General features: G+C 58.6%; 1 non-coding gene across 1 annotated transcript in view; it reads right to left on the bottom strand.

The window, feature by feature from the left end:
• The window catches only part of LOC147037898 (18S ribosomal RNA), a 1,907-nt gene extending 1,723 nt beyond the window's left edge, over positions 1-184 (bottom strand). The window contains exon 1 of the ribosomal RNA XR_015064251.1: positions 1-184. This exon is cut by the window's left edge and continues 1,723 nt beyond it. This is a non-coding gene — a ribosomal RNA (18S ribosomal RNA).
• Between the last annotated feature and the right edge of the window lie 17,316 nt (positions 185-17,500).

The raw sequence follows: 17,500 nt of genomic DNA on the forward strand, positions 1-17,500 counted from the left end.
GCGCCCGTTTGCATGTATTAGCTCTAGAATTGCCACAGTTATCCAAGTAACTGAGGAGCGATCAAAGGAACCATAACTGATTTAATGAGCCATTCGCAGTTTCGCTGTACGGGCCGTGTGCACTTAGACTTGCATGGCTTAATCTTTGAGACAAGCATATGCTACTGGCAGGATCAACCAGGTAGGAGAGAGGGTGGCTGGGTAGCGCCTCTCGCTCGCCGGCCCGCCGGAGCGGGGGCTCGCGCGACTGTTTTCCGGACGCCGGCCGCGGTTCGCGGGGGCTCTAGGTGGTCTGACGCTGCCGCGGGGTGAGATGGATCGGGCTGGACCCGGCGCAGCCGAAGCCGAGGACGCGGAACCTCGAATGCGACCCTCGCGGACCCCTAAACGAGAGGAGCTGCGCCCGGCCTCGTAAGACACCTCTTCTCCGGTGCTAGGTCGACCCCGACGCCGCTGGCCGCCGCCGCCGCCTTGCCGCTATCCCTCCGCACGTTTGGGGCCGGTGGCGACCCGCAGGACGGCCGACAACTCGCTCGTTTGGCGGGGCGATGCAAGGTTAGGCGAACTGGGCGGTAACTCGGGTTAGTCGAGGGGACTTCGCGGTGGACAGGGGGGTGCGAATCCGGCCGGGCGGCCCTTCGATGGAGCCTGGTGCAGGGACATTCAATGGGATGAGCCGCGCTCGCCGCGGAACCTTCGAGCGCCGCTACTCAGCAAGTAAACGAGAGGGAGCTGCGCCCGGCCTCGTAAGACGCCTCTTCTCCGGTGCGAGCGCCCCGACGCCGCTGGCCGCCGCCGCCGCCTTGCCGCTATCCCGCCGCGCGTTTGGGGAGGGAGGGCGACCCGTAGGACGGCCCGCCGACTACACGACCGTTTGGCAGAGCGAGTGCAAGGTTAGGCGAGCTGGGCGGTAACTCGGGTTAGTCTGGGGAGACTCGCGGTGGACAGGGTGGCGCGAATCCGGCCGGGCGGCCCCATCGATTAAGCATTGGTAGGGAGCCGAGGATGAGCCGTGCGAAGTGGCCTCGGAGGCGGTCCGTGGGGGACGACGGGGGGGGACGGGCGTCGGCCCTCCGGCCCGAGCAGAGAACGTTCGGTCACCCAAGCGGGAATCTGCGCCCCGGCCCGAGTCGGACTCGGTCGGTGCGGCCCGCTGAGGCCCTCAACTATTCCCGTACGCGGGGGTCGGGAGCTGCGGCGCTGCGCCGGCGACTTACCCGCGCGAGGCACGCACTGCGTGCGGCCAGGATGCGGAGTTGGATCGGCGCTGGTTGGGAACCCTCGGGGAACGAAGGCGGACGGCGGCCAGCCGGCGCCGACGAACCCGTCGGGGAGGGGGCTGGTGGCAGGCGCGATCGGCACTATTGCTGACTGCCGGGAGGGAAGCTGCGCCCCGGCCGAGTCAGACTCAGCCGTTGCGGCCCCCCCGAGCCCGCAGCGCGTAGCGCGGAAGCCATACGCCCCCCCGATGCGGAGCGACAGACGCCCCCGCGACCGCGGTTGGTCGGGAAGGCTTTTCGGATAGAGGTCGGACGGTGTGTGTGGACGGCTTCCCGTGGTGCCGCCGCTATCAAGCCGGAGGGTTTGAGAAACGACATTCGCGGAAGGACCGGCGCGGCCGGCGGACGCTCGCACGCGCGGCGCCCGACACTCAGCCGCTCGCTCGGCCTCCGTGGATCGTGGCTAGGTGGGATGGATGCCAAACCGGGTCGTCTCGGTCTCGCCGCAGTACGGTCGCGCCGGGGCCTGCGGGGCGGCGCGGGGAGCGCACGCTCACGCGGCGGCCGGGGCGCTAGAGTGCGACCCGCAGTGGGTAGGAACCGTCCACCCGACGTCGGACGAGCCGAGGCCGATGGGGGCCCTACCAAGGCGGGTCATGAGTGCCAGTCGGTCAGTTGGGTGAGGGGGTACTCGGAGGCCCGCCGGGAGCAGACGGGCGACCGGGGATGGGGGGCGTACGCGGGCGGGCGCCGGGAGAAGACGGCCCGTCCGGGGTCGAATCTCGGCCTGTGTTTTCGGAGCCGGCCGGGCATCACGCTCCCTCCTTGGATGGACAACATTCGTAGTTGACACTTTGTGTCATTTTATCCGAGCGGGCGGGCGCCTCGAGAGGCGGACCGTCCGGGGCGACTCTCGGCCTGTGTTTTCGGAGCCGGCCGGGCCTCACGCTCCCTCCTTGGATGGACAACATTCGTAGTTGACACTTTGTGTCATTTTATCCGAGCAGACGGGCGCCGCGAGGCGGACCGTCCGGGGCGACTCTCGGCCTGTGTTTTCGGAGCCGGCCGGGCATCACGCTCCCTCCTTGGATGGACAACATTCGTAGTTGACACTTTGTGTCATTTTATCCGAGCGGGCGGGCGCCTCGAGAGGCGGACCGTCCGGGGCGACTCTCGGCCTGTGTTTAAGGAGCCGGCCGGGCATCACGCTCCTTCCTTGGATGGACAACATTCGTAGTTGACACTTTGTGTCATTTTATCCGAGCGGGCGGGCGCCGCGAGGCGGACCGTCCGGGGCGACTCTCGGCCTGTGTTTAAGGAGCCGGCCGGGCATCACGCTCCTTCCTTGGATGGACAACATTCGCAGTTGACACTTTGTGTCATTTTATCCGAGCAGACGGGCGCCGCGAGGCGGACCGTCCGGGGCGACTCTCGGCCTGTGTTTTCGGAGCCGGCCGGGCATCACGCTCCCTCCTTGGATGGACAACATTCGTAGTTGACACTTTGTGTCATTTTATCCGAGCAGACGGGCGCCGCGAGGCGACCGTCCGGGGCGACTCTCGGCCTGTGTTTAAGGAGCCGGCCGGGCATCACGCTCCTTCCTTGGATGGACAACATTCGTAGTTGACACTTTGTGTCATTTTATCCGATCGGGCGGGCGCCGCGAGGCGGACCGTCCGGGGCGACTCTCGGCCTGTGTTTAAGGAGCCGGCCGGGCATCACGCTCCTTCCTTGGATGGACAACATTCGCAGTTGACACTTTGTGTCATTTTATCCGAGCAGACGGGCGCCGCGAGGCGGACCGTCCGGGGCGACTCTCGGCCTGTGTTTTCGGAGCCGGCCGGGCATCACGCTCCCTCCTTGGATGGACAACATTCGTAGTTGACACTTTGTGTCATTTTATCCGAGCAGACGGGCGCCGCGAGGCGGACCGTCCGGGGCGACTCTCGGCCTGTGTTTAAGGAGCCGGCCGGGCATCACGCTCCTTCCTTGGATGGACAACATTCGCAGTTGACACTTTGTGTCATTTTGTTCGGCCTGTGTTTAAGGAGGCGGCCGTCCTCCACTCGGTCCGTGTTTAAGGAGCGACACTCGCGCTCCGGTTCGGCCTGTATTTAGGGAGGCGGCCGTCCTCCGCTTGGTCTGTGTTAAGGGCGACACTCTGTCCATGTTTGAGGAGCCTGGCCCTGACGCTCCTCTCCGGCCTGTGTTTAAGGAGGCGGCCGTCCTCCCCTTGGTCCGTGTTAAGGGCGACACTCGGTCCATGTTTGAGGAGCCTGGCCCTGACGCTCCTCTCCGGCCTGTGTTTAAGGAGGCGGCCGTCCTCCCCTTGGTCCGTGTTAAGGGCGACACTCGGTCCATGTTTGAGGAGCCTGGCCCTGACGCTCCTCTCCGGCCTGTGTTTAAGGAGGCGGCCGTCCTCCCCTTGGTCTGTGTTAAGGGCGACACTCGGTCCATGTTTGAGGAGCCTGGCCCTGACGCTCCTCTCCGGCCTGTGTTTAAGGAGGCGGCCGTCCTCCCCTTGGTCCGTGTTAAGGGCGACACTCGGTCCATGTTTGAGGAGCCTGGCCCTGACGCTCCTCTCCGGCCTGTGTTTAAGGAGGCGGCCGTCCTCCCCTTGGTCCGTGTTAAGGGCGACACTCTGTCCATGTTTGAGGAGCCTGGCCCTGACGCTCCTCTCCGGCCTGTGTTTAAGGAGGCGGCCGTCCTCCCCTTGGTCTGTGTTAAGGGCGACACTCGGTCCATGTTTGAGGAGCCTGGCCCTGACGCTCCTCTCCGGCCTGTGTTTAAGGAGGCGGCCGTCCTCCCCTTGGTCTGTGTTAAGGGCGACACTCTGTCCATGTTTGAGGAGCCTGGCCCTGACGCTCCTCTCCGGCCTGTGTTTAAGGAGGCGGCCGTCCTCCCCTTGGTCTGTGTTAAGGGCGACACTCGGTCCATGTTTGAGGAGCCTGGCCCTGACGCTCCTCTCCGGCCTGTGTTTAAGGAGGCGGCCGTCCTCCCCTTGGTCTGTGTTAAGGGCGACACTCGGTCCATGTTTGAGGAGCCTGGCCCTGACGCTCCTCTCCGGCCTGTGTTTAAGGAGGCGGCCGTCCTCCCCTTGGTCTGTGTTAAGGGCGACACTCGGTCCATGTTTGAGGAGCCTGGCCCTGACGCTCCTCTCCGGCCTGTGTTTAAGGAGGCGGCCGTCCTCCACTTCCTTCCATGCACCACCACATTCGCAGTTGACACTTTGCCATTTTTTCAGAGAGGTGACACTTAGTCGTTTTTTCGAAAGTTGACACTTAGTCGTTTTTTCGAAAGTTGACACTTTGCCGTTTTTTCAGAGAGGTGACACTTAGCCGTTTTTTCGAAAGTTGACACTTAGCCGTTTTTTCGAAAGTTGACACTTAGCCGTTTTTTCGAAAGTTGACACTTAGTCACTTTTTCGCCACAGTGACACCTCCAGCGCGTGCCACGGCGCTTTTCAGGTCTTCTATCCGACCTTGTGCTGTCGAGGACGGCGTGTCCGACGCCGTGGGGAGACCAGCACCATCTCCTCCATATTCGTAAACGGGGTGCTTTGGAAAACGGGGGGAAAGTCGATGAGTACACTGACTACTGGGACCATTTCATTGTACTCTGGCGCACCTGAAGACCAAAAAAGGTACTGCACCTTAGCCCGGGTACCTCACCCCCTGGTACCTCGAGGAGAACTTAGAAAAATTTCGACAAATTTTTGGTGAGCTCCAGGGAGAGAGGCTGATTTTTCGCTTTTTGAGGCCGACCGCCGAACCGGCGCGGGGCGGACTCACAAGCCCCGCAGAGCCGTGGGCACTTAGTCGTTTTTTCAGAGAGGCGACACTTAGTCGTTTTTTCAGAGGCGACACTTAGTCGTTTTTTCGAAAGTTGACACTTAGCCGTTTTTTCGAAAGTCGACACTTAGCCGTTTTTTTGGAAAGTTGACACTTAGTCGTTTTTTCGAAAGTTGACACTTAGTCGTTTTTTCGCCACAATTGGCTCTGAGCTCCAGGGGGAGAGCCTGGTTTTGCCTTATTTCAGGCCGGCTGGGGAACCGGCGCGGGTCGGATGCACGAGCCCGGCAGAGCCGTGGGCACTTAGAAAATTTTCGCCGATTAAGCTGGGACCTCCAGGCGGAGACCGGCATTCCTCGTCCTCGGGGTTCGACCCAGGAACCGGCGCTGGGCAGACGCCGTAGCCACGCAGAGCCGTGGGCACTTAGAAAATATTCGCCAAGTTGGCTCTGAGCTCCAGGCGGAGAGGCTGGTTTTGCCTTATATCAGGCCGGCTGGGGAACCGGCGCGGGTCGGATGCACGAGCCCGCAGAGCCGTGGGCACTTTGCCATTTTCTCAGAGTCGACACTTAGTCGTTTTTTCAGAGAGGCGACACTCTGTCGTTTTTTCGAAAGTTGACACTTTGCCGTTTTTTCAGAGAGGCGACACTTAGCCGTTTTTTCGAAAGTTGACACTTAGCCGTTTTTTCGAAAGTCGACACTTAGCCGTTTTTTCAGAGATGTGACACTTTGCCGTTTTTTCGAAAGTCGACACTTAGCCGTTTTTTGAGAGATGTGACACTTAGAAACTTTTTGCCAAGTTGGCTGTGAGCTCCAGGAGGAGACCGTTATTTTTCGTCATTCGAGGCCGACTGCGGAACCGGCGCTGGGCGGACGCCAAAGCTCGGCAGGGCCGTGGGCACTTAGAAACTTTTTGCCAAGTTGGCTGTGAGCTCCAGGAGGAGACCGTTATTTTTCGTCATTCGAGGCCGACTGCGGAACCGGCGCTGGGCGGACGCCAAAGCTCGGCAGGGCCGTGGGCACTTAGAAACTTTTTGCCAAGTTGGCTGTGAGCTCCAGGAGGAGACCGTTATTTTTCGTCATTCGAGGCCGACTGCGGAACCGGCGCTGGGCGGACGCCAAAGCTCGGCAGGGCCGTGGGCACTTAGAAACTTTTTGCCAAGTTGGCTGTGAGCTCCAGGAGGAGACCGTTATTTTTCGTCATTCGAGGCCGACTGCGGAACCGGCGCTGGGCGGACGCCAAAGCTCGGCAGGGCCGTGGGCACTTAGAAACTTTTTGCCAAGTTGGCTGTGAGCTCCAGGAGGAGACCGTTATTTTTCGTCATTCGAGGCCGACTGCGGAACCGGCGCTGGGCGGACGCCAAAGCTCGGCAGGGCCGTGGGCACTTAGAAACTTTTTGCCAAGTTGGCTGTGAGCTCCAGGAGGAGACCGTTATTTTTCGTCATTCGAGGCCGACTGCGGAACCGGCGCTGGGCGGACGCCAAAGCTCGGCAGGGCCGTGGGCACTTAGAAACTTTTTGCCAAGTTGGCTGTGAGCTCCAGGAGGAGACCGTTATTTTTCGTCATTCGAGGCCGACTGCGGAACCGGCGCTGGGCGGACGCCAAAGCTCGGCAGGGCCGTGGGCACTTAGAAACTTTTTGCCAAGTTGGCTGTGAGCTCCAGGAGGAGACCGTTATTTTTCGTCATTCGAGGCCGACTGCGGAACCGGCGCTGGGCGGACGCCAAAGCTCGGCAGGGCCGTGGGCACTTAGAAACTTTTTGCCAAGTTGGCTGTGAGCTCCAGGAGGAGACCGTTATTTTTCGTCATTCGAGGCCGACTGCGGAACCGGCGCTGAGCGGACGCCAAAGCTCGGCAGGGCCGTGGGCACTTAGAAACTTTTTGCCAAGTTGGCTGTGAGCTCCAGGAGGAGACCGTTATTTTTCGTCATTCGAGGCCGACTGCGGAACCGGCGCTGGGCGGACGCCAAAGCTCGGCAGGGCCGTGGGCACTTAGAAACTTTTTGCCAAGTTGGCTGTGAGCTCCAGGAGGAGACCGTTATTTTTCGTCATTCGAGGCCGACTGCGGAACCGGCGCTGAGCGGACGCCAAAGCTCGGCAGGGCCGTGGGCACTTAGAAACTTTTTGCCAAGTTGGCTGTGAGCTCCAGGAGGAGACCGTTATTTTTCGTCATTCGAGGCCGACTGCGGAACCGGCGCTGGGCGGACGCCAAAGCTCGGCAGGGCCGTGGGCACTTAGAAACTTTTTGCCAAGTTGGCTGTGAGCTCCAGGAGGAGACCGTCATTTTTCGTCATTCGAGGCCGACTGCGGCACCGGCGCTGAGCGGACGCCAAAGCTCGGCAGGGCCGTGGGCACTTTGCCACTTTTTCGCCACAATTGGCTGTGAGCTCCAGGAGGAGACCGTTATTTTTCGTCATTCTAGGCCGGTTGCAGAACCGGCGCGGCTCGGATGCACGAGCCCGCAGAGCCGTGGGCACTTAGAAAAATTTCAGAGAGGCGACACTTTGCCATTTTTTCAGAGAGGTGACACTTAGTCGTTTTTTCGAAAGTTGACACTTAGCCGTTTTTTCGAAAGTTGACACTTAGTCGTTTTTTCGAAAGTTGACACTTAGTCGTTTTTTCGCCAAAGTGCCCACCTCCAGCGCGTGCCACGGCGCTTTCCAGGTCTTCTATCCGACCTTGTGCTGTCGAGGACGGCGTGTCCGACGCCGTGGGGAGACCAGCACCATCTCCTCCATACTCGTAAACGAGGTGCTTTGGAAAACGGGGGGAAAGTCGATGAGTACACTGACTACTGGGACCATTTCATTGTACTCTGGCGCACCTGAAGACCAAAAAAGGTACTGCACCTTAGCCCGGGTACCTCACCCCCTGGTACCTCGAGGTGAGCTCCAGGGAGAGAGGCTGATTTTTTGCTTTTTGAGGCCGACCACCGAACCGGCGCGGGGCGGACTCACAAGCCCCGCAGAGCCGTGGGCACTTAGTCGTTTTTTCGAAAGTTGACACTTAGTCGTTTTTTCGCCGATTTTGCTGGGACCTCCAGGCGAGGACCGGCGTTTTTCGTCTTCCGGGTCCGACCCGGGAACCAGCGCCGAGCGGACACATTCGCTCGCTAGTGCCGTTGGCACTTAGAAAATTTTTCGTTTGTCATGAGCTCCGGGCGGAGACCGGCGTTTTTCGTCTTCCGGGTCCGACCCGGGAACCAGCGCCGAGCGGACACATTCGCTCGCAAGTGCCGTTGGCACTTAGAAAATTTTTCGTTTGTCATGAGCTCCGGGCGGAGAGCGGCGTTTTTCGTCTTCCGGGTTCGACCCGGGAACCAGCGCCGAGCGGACACATTCGCTCGCTAGTGCCGTTGGCACTTAGAAAATTTTTCGTTTGTCATGAGCTCCGGGCGGAGACCGGCGTTTTTTGTCTTCCGGGTTCGACCCGGGAACCAGCGCCGAGCGGACACATTCGCTCGCTAGTGCCGTTGGCACTTAGAAAATTTTTCGTTTGTCATGAGCTCCGGGCGGAGAGCGGCGTTTTTCGTCTTCCGGGTTCGACCCGGGAACCAGCGCCGAGCGGACACATTCGCTCGCTAGTGCCGTTGGCACTTAGAAAATTTTTCGTTTGTCATGAGCTCCGGGCGGAGAGCGGCGTTTTTCGTCTTCCGGGTTCGACCCGGGAACCAGCGCCGAGCGGACACATTCGCTCGCTAGTGCCGTTGGCACTTAGAAAATTTTTCGTTTGTCATGAGCTCCGGGCGGAGAGCGGCGTTTTTCGTCTTCCGGGTTCGACCCGGGAACCAGCGCCGAGCGGACACATTCGCTCGCTAGTGCCGTTGGCACTTAGAAAATTTTTCGTTTGTCATGAGCTCCGGGCGGAGAGCGGCGTTTTTCGTCTTCCGGGTTCGACCCGGGAACCAGCGCCGAGCGGACACATTCGCTCGCTAGTGCCGTTGGCACTTAGAAAATTTTTCGTTTGTCATGAGCTCCGGGCGGAGACCGGCATTTTTCGTCATTCGAGGCCGACGGGGGAACCAGCCGGAGCGGACACGTTTGCTCGGAAGAGCCGTTGGCACTTAGAAAAAATTCCGTGTCTCGTGAGCTCCAGGGGGGACAGGCTGGTTTTATTCATCCGTAGCCGACATGGGAACCAGCGCGGAGCGGATTGGTGTTGCGCTGCCATATACCTCATCTCTCTCAAGAGTCCCCCCCTTATACGTGCCGATGGTGTTTTGGAAAACGGGGGGTAACTGGATGAGTACACTGACTAGTGGGACCAAGTACACTAATAGCCCCTGGTACCTAAAATGGAAGTATAGAGGCCGACTTTCGGGCAAGATCACGCCGGGTTAGGCTTCCAGGACCTCGGCTAAGCAATTTTAACGGGTTGCCCGGTTCTTTTTTGAACCAGCCCGGTTCTTTTTTTTTATCCAGCCCGGTTCTTTTTACACTTCCAGCTGGAGCTCGGGAGCGGCTTTTTGCACAAGATCACGCCGTGTTAGGCTTCCAGGACCTCAGCTAAGCAATTTTAACGGGTCGCCCGGTTCTTTTTTGATCCAGCCCGGTTCTTTTTTTTATCCAGCCTGGTTCTTTTTACACTTCCAGCTGGAGCTCGGGAGCGGCTTTTTGCACAAGAACACGCCGTGTTAGGCTTCCAGGACCTCGGCTAAGCAATTTTAACGGGTCGCCCGGTTCTTTTTTGATCCAGCCCGGTTCTTTTTTTTATCCAGCCTGGTTCTTTTTACACTTCCAGCTGGAGCTCGGGAGCGGCTTTTTGCACAAGAACACGCCGTGTTAGGCTTCCAGGACCTCGGCTAAGCAATTTTAACGGGTCGCCCGGTTCTTTTTTGATCCAGCCCGGTTCTTTTTTTTATCCAGCCTGGTTCTTTTTACACTTCCAGCTGGAGCTCGGGAGCGGCTTTTTGCACAAGATCACGCCGTGTTAGGCTTCCAGGACCTCGGCTAAGCAATTTTAACGGGTCGCCCGGTTCTTTTTTTTTATCCAGCCCGGTTCTTTTTTTATCCAGCCCGGTTCTTTTTACACTTCCAGCTGGAGCTCGGGAGCGGCTTTTTGCACAAGATCACGCCGTGTTAGGCTTCCAGGACCTCGGCTAAGCAATTTTAACGGGTTGCCCGGTTCTTTTTTGAACCAGCCCGGTTCTTTTTTTTATCCAGCCTGGTTCTTTTTACACTTCCAGCTGGAGCTCGGGAGCGGCTTTTTGCACAAGAACACGCCGTGTTAGGCTTCCAGGACCTCGGCTAAGCAATTTTAACGGGTCGCCCGGTTCTTTTTTGATCCAGCCCGGTTCTTTTTTTTATCCAGCCTGGTTCTTTTTACACTTCCAGCTGGAGCTCGGGAGCGGCTTTTTGCACAAGAACACGCCGTGTTAGGCTTCCAGGACCTCGGCTAAGCAATTTTAACGGGTTGCCCGGTTCTTTTTTGAACCAGCCCGGTTCTTTTTTTTATCCAGCCTGGTTCTTTTTACACTTCCAGCTGGAGCTCGGGAGCGGCTTTTTGCACAAGAACACGCCGTGTTAGGCTTCCAGGACCTCGGCTAAGCAATTTTAACGGGTCGCCCGGTTCTTTTTTGATCCAGCCCGGTTCTTTTTTTTATCCAGCCTGGTTCTTTTTACACTTCCAGCTGGAGCTCGGGAGCGGCTTTTTGCACAAGATCACGCCGTGTTAGGCTTCCAGGACCTCGGCTAAGCAATTTTAACGGGTCGCCCGGTTCTTTTTTTTATCCAGCCCGGTTCTTTTTTTATCCAGCCCGGTTCTTTTTACACTTCCAGCTGGAGCTCGGGAGCGGCTTTTTGCACAAGATCACGCCGTGTTAGGCTTCCAGGACCTCGGCTAAGCAATTTTAACGGGTCGCCCGGTTCTTTTTTGATCCAGCCCGGTTCTTTTTTTTATCCAGCCTGGTTCTTTTTACACTTCCAGCTGGAGCTCGGGAGCGGCTTTTTGCACAAGAACACGCCGTGTTAGGCTTCCAGGACCTCGGCTAAGCAATTTTAACGGGTCGCCCGGTTCTTTTTTTTATCCAGCCCGGTTCTTTTTTTATCCAGCCCGGTTCTTTTTACACTTCCAGCTGGAGCTCGGGAGCGGCTTTTTGCACAAGATCACGCCGTGTTAGGCTTCCAGGACCTCGGCTAAGCAATTTTAACGGGTCGCCCGGTTCTTTTTTGATCCAGCCCGGTTCTTTTTTTTATCCAGCCCGGTTCTTTTTACACTTCCAGCTGGAGCTTGGGAGCGGCTTTTTGCACAAGAACACGCCGTGTTAGGCTTCCAGGACCTCGGCTAAGCAATTTTAACGGGTCGCCCGGTTCTTTTTTGATCCAGCCCGGTTCTTTTTTTATCCAGCCCGGTTCTTTTTACACTTCCAGCTGGAGCTCGGGAGCGGCTTTTTGCACAAGATCACGCCGTGTTAGGCTTCCAGGACCTCGGCTAAGCAATTTTAACGGGTCGCCCGGTTCTTTTTTGATCCAGCCCGGTTCTTTTTTTTATCCAGCCCGGTTCTTTTTACACTTCCAGCTGGAGCTCGGGAGCGGTTTTTTGCACAAGAACACGCCGTGTTAGGCTTCCAGGACCTCGGCTAAGCAATTTTAACGGGTCGCCCGGTTCTTTTTTGATCCAGCCCGGTTCTTTTTTTTATCCAGCCCGGTTCTTTTCACACTTCCAGCTGGAGCTCGGCAGCGGCTATTTGCACAAGATCACGCCGGGTTAGGCTTCCAGGACCTCGGCTAAGCACTTCTAACGGGTCGCCCGGTTCTTTTTTTGAACCAGCCCGGTTCTTTTTACACTTCCAGCTGGAGCTCAGCAGCGGCTTTTTGCACAAGATCACGCCGGGTTAGGGTTCCAGGACCTCGGCTAAGCAATTTTAACGGGCCGCCCGGTTCTTTTTTTGATCCAGCCCGGTTCTTTTTACACTTCCAGCTGGAGCTCAGCAGCGGCTTTTTGCACAAGATCACGCCGGGTTAGGCTTCCAGGACCTCGCCTAAGCACTTCTAACGGGCCCTGGTCCACCCCTGCCAGCGCATTTCAAAACTTGGCATTAATTTCGACCTAAGAGACGAAGTCTGATTTTTTTCTACCACTTGGGCGGCCTTTTTGCACCCAGAACACCCGCACCGGCACCATAAATTCGAAGGGTGCCGAGTGCGTCGGCGCAGATTCTGCGACGGAGTGACACTTCCCTCTTGTGGACATTCGGCGGTAGGTGAAATGCGCACTCGGTCTTCTCTTTTCTTTTCCTTCCAGTGAAACTTTGGCAACATTCTGCGAGCTGCTGGCTTCCAGAACCTCGGCCAAGCAGGTGGAGGATTTTTTTCCACTTCCAGCTGGAGGTGAGGAGGGACTTTTTGGGCAAGATCACGCCGACTTAGCAAGCAAGGTGGAAGTGCCAGCATGCTCCGTGGCTGGAAGTGTGGATGTGCCAGCACCCTCCCTGCCTATGGAAGTGTGGAGCTCCAGCACCCTCCCTGCCTATGGAAGTGTGGAGCTCCAGCACCCTCCCTGCCTATGGAAGTGTGGAGCTCCAGCACCCTCCCTGCCTATGGAAGTGTGGAGCTCCAGCACCCTCCCTGCCTATGGAAGTGTGGAGCTCCAGCACCCTCCCTGCCTATGGAAGTGTGGAGCTCCAGCACCCTCCCTGCCTATGGAAGAGCCACCTCCGCGGGCATGCTGCTCAACCACGCCGGCCCAGAGTTCCAGCCGCTCGGCTACACTCTCTCACAAGCCCCGCCTGGAGCTCCCCAGCCCACCCCTGGTACCTCAATTACCGAGGCCAGCCGCTCGACCAGGCCGGCCCAGAGTTCCAGCCGCTCGGCTTCACTCTCTCACAAGCCCCGCCTGGAGCTCCCCAGCCCGCCCCTGGTACCTCAACTACCGAGGCCAGCCGCTCGACCAGGCCGGCCGAGAGTTCCAGCCGCTCGGCTTCACTCTCTCACAAGACCCGCCTGGAGCTCCCCGCCCCACCCCTGGTACCTCAACTACCGAGGCCAGCCGCTCGACCACGCCGGCGCAGAGTTCCAGCCGCTCGGATAAGCTCTGTCACTCACCCGCCGCGCAGCCACCGGTAACGGGGAAATGTCGCCGCCTGGCGGACACGCCGTTGTAAATGAATGGGCTTTCGCACTTAGTGCAATTTTCGCCAACTCTCTGACTGGAGCTATGGAAGTATGGAGCTATGGAGCCACCAGCCACCCAGGCTGGAGCTATGGAGCCATGGAGCTCTGGTGCTATGGAGCTCTGGAGGTATGGAGCTATGGAGCTATGGAGCTATGGAGCTATGGAGCCCTGGAGCTCTGGAGGTATGGAGCTATGGTGCTATGGAGCTCTGAAGCCATGGAGCTCTGGTGCTATGGAGCTCTGGAGCTCTGGAGGTATGGAGCTCTGGAGGTATGGAGCTATGGAGCCCTGGAGCCCTGGAGCTATGGAGCCCTGGAGCTATGGAGCCCTGGAGCCCTGGAGCTATGGAGCCCTGGAGCTATGGAGCTATGGAGCCCTGGAGCTATGGAGCTATGGAGCTCTGGTGCTATGGAGCTATGGAGCTCTGGTGCTATGGAGCTATGGAGCTCTGGTGCTATGGAGCTATGGAGCTCTGGTGCTATGGAGCTATGGAGCTCTGGTGCTATGGAGCTATGGAGCTCTGGTGCTATGGAGCTATGGAGCTCTGGTGCTATGGAGCTATGGAGCTCTGGTGCTATGGAGCTATGGAGCTCTGGTGCTATGGAGCTATGGAGCTATGGAGCTCTGGTGCTATGGAGCTATGGAGCTCTGGTGCTATGGAGCTATGGAGCTCTGGTGCTATGGAGCTATGGAGCTCTGGTGCTATGGAGCTCTGGTGCTATGGAGCTATGGAGCTCTGGTGCTATGGAGCTCTGGAGCTCTGGAGGTATGGAGCTATGGAGCCACCAGCCAGCACCCTCCGTGGCTGGATCAATGGAAGTGTTTTAGGTACCAGGCAGCCAAAGGGCCGAGGCCTCACGCTCGACCACGCCGGCGCAGAGTTCCAGCCGCTCGGATAAGCTCTGTCACTCACCCGCCGCGCAGCCACCGGTAACGGGGAAATGTCGCCGCCTTGTGGACACGCCGTTGTAAATGAATGGGCTTTCGCACTTAGTGCAATTTTAGCCAACTCTCTGACTGGAGCTATGGAAGTATGGAGCTATGGAGCCACCAGCCACCCAGGCTGGAGCTATGGAGCTATGGAGCTCTGGTGCTATGGAGCTATGGAGCTCTGGTGCTATGGAGCTATGGAGCTCTGGTGCTATGGAGCTATGGAGCTCTGGTGCTATGGAGCTATGGAGCTCTGGTGCTATGGAGCTATGGAGCTCTGGTGCTATGGAGCTATGGAGCTCTGGTGCTATGGAGCTATGGAGCTCTGGTGCTATGGAGCTATGGAGCTCTGGTGCTATGGAGCTATGGAGCTCTGGTGCTATGGAGCTATGGAGCTCTGGTGCTATGGAGCTCTGGTGCTATGGAGCTATGGAGCTCTGGTGCTATGGAGCTCTGGAGCTCTGGAGGTATGGAGCTATGGAGCCACCAGCCAGCACCCTCCGTGGCTGGATCAATGGAAGTGTTTTAGGTACCAGGCAGCCAAAGGGCCGAGGCCTCACGCTCGACCACGCCGGCGCAGAGTTCCAGCCGCTCGGATAAGCTCTGTCACTCACCCGCCGCGCAGCCACCGGTAACGGGGAAATGTCGCCGCCTTGTGGACACGCCGTTGTAAATGAATGGGCTTTCGCACTTAGTGCAATTTTCGCCAACTCTCTGACTGGAGCTATGGAAGTATGGAGCTATGGAGCCACCAGCCACCCAGGCTGGAGCTATGGAGCTCTGGAGCTATGGAGCTCTGGTGCTATGGAAGTATGGAGCTCTGGAGCTATGGAAGTATGGCGCTATGGAGCTATGGAGCTCTGGAGGTATGGAGCTATGGAGCCCTGGAGCCCTGGAGCTATGGAGCCCTGGAGCCCTGGAGCTATGGAGCCCTGGAGCTATGGAGCTATGGAGCTATGGAGCCCTGGAGCTATGGAGCCCTGGAGCTATGGAGCTATGGAGCTCTGGTGCTATGGAGCTATGGAGCTCTGGTGCTATGGAGCTATGGAGCTCTGGTGCTATGGAGCTCTGGTGCTATGGAGCTATGGAGCTATGGAGCTCTGGTGCTATGGAGCTATGGAGCTCTGGTGCTATGGAGCTATGGAGCTCTGGTGCTATGGAGCTATGGAGCTCTGGTGCTATGGAGCTATGGAGCTCTGGTGCTATGGAGCTATGGAGCTCTGGAGGTATGGAGCTATGGAGGTATGGAGCCACCAGCCAGCACCCTCCGAGGCTGGATCAATGGAAGTGTTTTAGGTACCAGGCAGCCAAAGGGCCGAGGCCTCACGCTCGACCACGCCGGCGCAGAGTTCCAGCCGCTCGGATAAGCTCTGTCACTCACCCGCCGCGCAGCCACCGGTAACGGGGAAATGTCGCCGCCTTGTGGACACGCCGTTGTAAATGAATGGGCTTTCGCACTTAGTGCAATTTTAGCCAACTCTCTGACTGGAGCTATGGAAGTATGGAGCTATGGAGCCACCAGCCACCCAGGCTGGAGCTATGGAGCTATGGAGCTCTGGTGCTATGGAGCTATGGAGCTCTGGTGCTATGGAGCTATGGAGCTCTGGTGCTATGGAGCTATGGAGCTCTGGTGCTATGGAGCTATGGAGCTCTGGAGGTATGGAGCTATGGAGCCCTGGAGCCCTGGAGCCCTGGAGCTATGGAGCCCTGGAGCCCTGGAGCTATGGAGCCCTGGAGCTATGGAGCTATGGAGCCCTGGAGCTATGGAGCCCTGGAGCTATGGAGCTATGGAGCTCTGGTGCTATGGAGCTATGGAGCTCTGGTGCTATGGAGCTATGGAGCTCTGGTGCTATGGAGCTATGGAGCTCTGGTGCTATGGAGCTATGGAGCTCTGGTGCTATGGAGCTATGGAGCTCTGGTGCTATGGAGCTATGGAGCTATGGAGCCACCAGCCAGCACCCTCCGTGGCTGGATCAATGGAAGTGTTTTAGGTACCAGGCAGCCAAAGGGCCGGGGCCTCACGCTCGACCACGCCGGCGCAGAGTTCCAGCCGCTCGGATAAGCTCTGTCACTCACCCGCCGCGCAGCCACCGGTAACGGGGAAATGTCGCCGCCTGGCGGACACGCCCTTGTAAATGAATGGGCTTTCGCACTTAGTGCAATTTTCGCCAACTCTCTGACTGGAGCTATGGAAGTATGGAGCTATGGAGCCACCAGCCACCCAGGCTGGAGCTATGGAGCTCTGGTGCTATGGAGCTCTGGTGCTATGGAGCTATGGAGCTCTGGTGCTATGGAGCTATGGAGCTCTGGTGCTATGGAGCTATGGAGCTCTGGTGCTATGGAGCTCTGGTGCTATGGAGCTATGGAGCTCTGGTGCTATGGAGCTATGGAGCTCTGGTGCTATGGAGCTATGGAGCTATGGAGCCACCAGCCAGCACCCTCCGTGGCTGGATCAATGGAAGTGTTTTAGGTACCAGGCAGCCAAAGGGCCGGGGCCTCACGCTCGACCACGCCGGCGCAGAGTTCCAGCCGCTCGGATAAGCTCTGTCACTCACCCGCCGCGCAGCCACCGGTAACGGGGAAATGTCGCCGCCTGGCGGACACGCCCTTGTAAATGAATGGGCTTTCGCACTTAGTGCAATTTTCGCCAACTCTCTGACTGGAGCTATGGAAGTATGGAGCTATGGAGCCACCAGCCAGCACCCTCCGCGGCTGGAGCTATGGAAGTATGGAGCTATGGAGCTATGGAGCTATGGAAGTATGGGGCTATGGAAGTCTGGAGCTATGGAGCTCTGGGGCTATGGAAGTATGGAGCTCTGGGGCTATGGAGCTCCGGGGCTATGGAGCTCCGGGGCTATGGAGCTCCGGGGCTATGGAGCTCCGGGGCTATGGAGCTCCGGGGCTATGGAGCTATGGAGCTCCGGGGCTATGGAGCTCCGGGGCTATGGAGCTATGGAGCTCCGGGGCTATGGAGCTCTGGAGCTCTGGAAGTATGGATGATCCAGCACCCTCCGTGGCTGACCGCTGGTGCTCGGGGCCGGTGAACTCGGCACCCGCCTCCGGCGGGTGCCTCGGTGACCGCCGTCGCTTGGGGCCAGTGAACTCGGCACCCGCCTTCGGCGGGTGCCTCGGTGACCGGTTGTCGCTTGGGGCCAGTGAACTCGGCACCCGCCTTCGGCGGGTGCCTCGGTGACCGGTTGTCGCTTGGGGCCGGTGAACTCGGCACCCGCCTTCGGCGGGTGCCTCGGTGACCGGTTGTCGCTTGGGGCCGGTGAACTCGGCACCCGCCTTCGGCGGGTGCCTCGGTGACCGGTTGTCGCTTGGGGCCGGTGAACTCGGCACCCGCCTTCGGCGGGTGCCTCGGTGGCGGTCGGGGTTGGTGCTTGGGGACCGGCTTCGCTTCTGGAAGTCTGGGGGAGGCGGTCTGGTGGTGGTGGCCGACGTTGAT

This window comes from Syngnathus leptorhynchus, unplaced genomic scaffold, assembly GCF_054491065.1.
Source record: "Syngnathus leptorhynchus isolate UIUO unplaced genomic scaffold, UIUO_Slep HiC_scaffold_106, whole genome shotgun sequence".
Classification (NCBI taxonomy): domain Eukaryota; kingdom Metazoa; phylum Chordata; class Actinopteri; order Syngnathiformes; family Syngnathidae; genus Syngnathus; species Syngnathus leptorhynchus.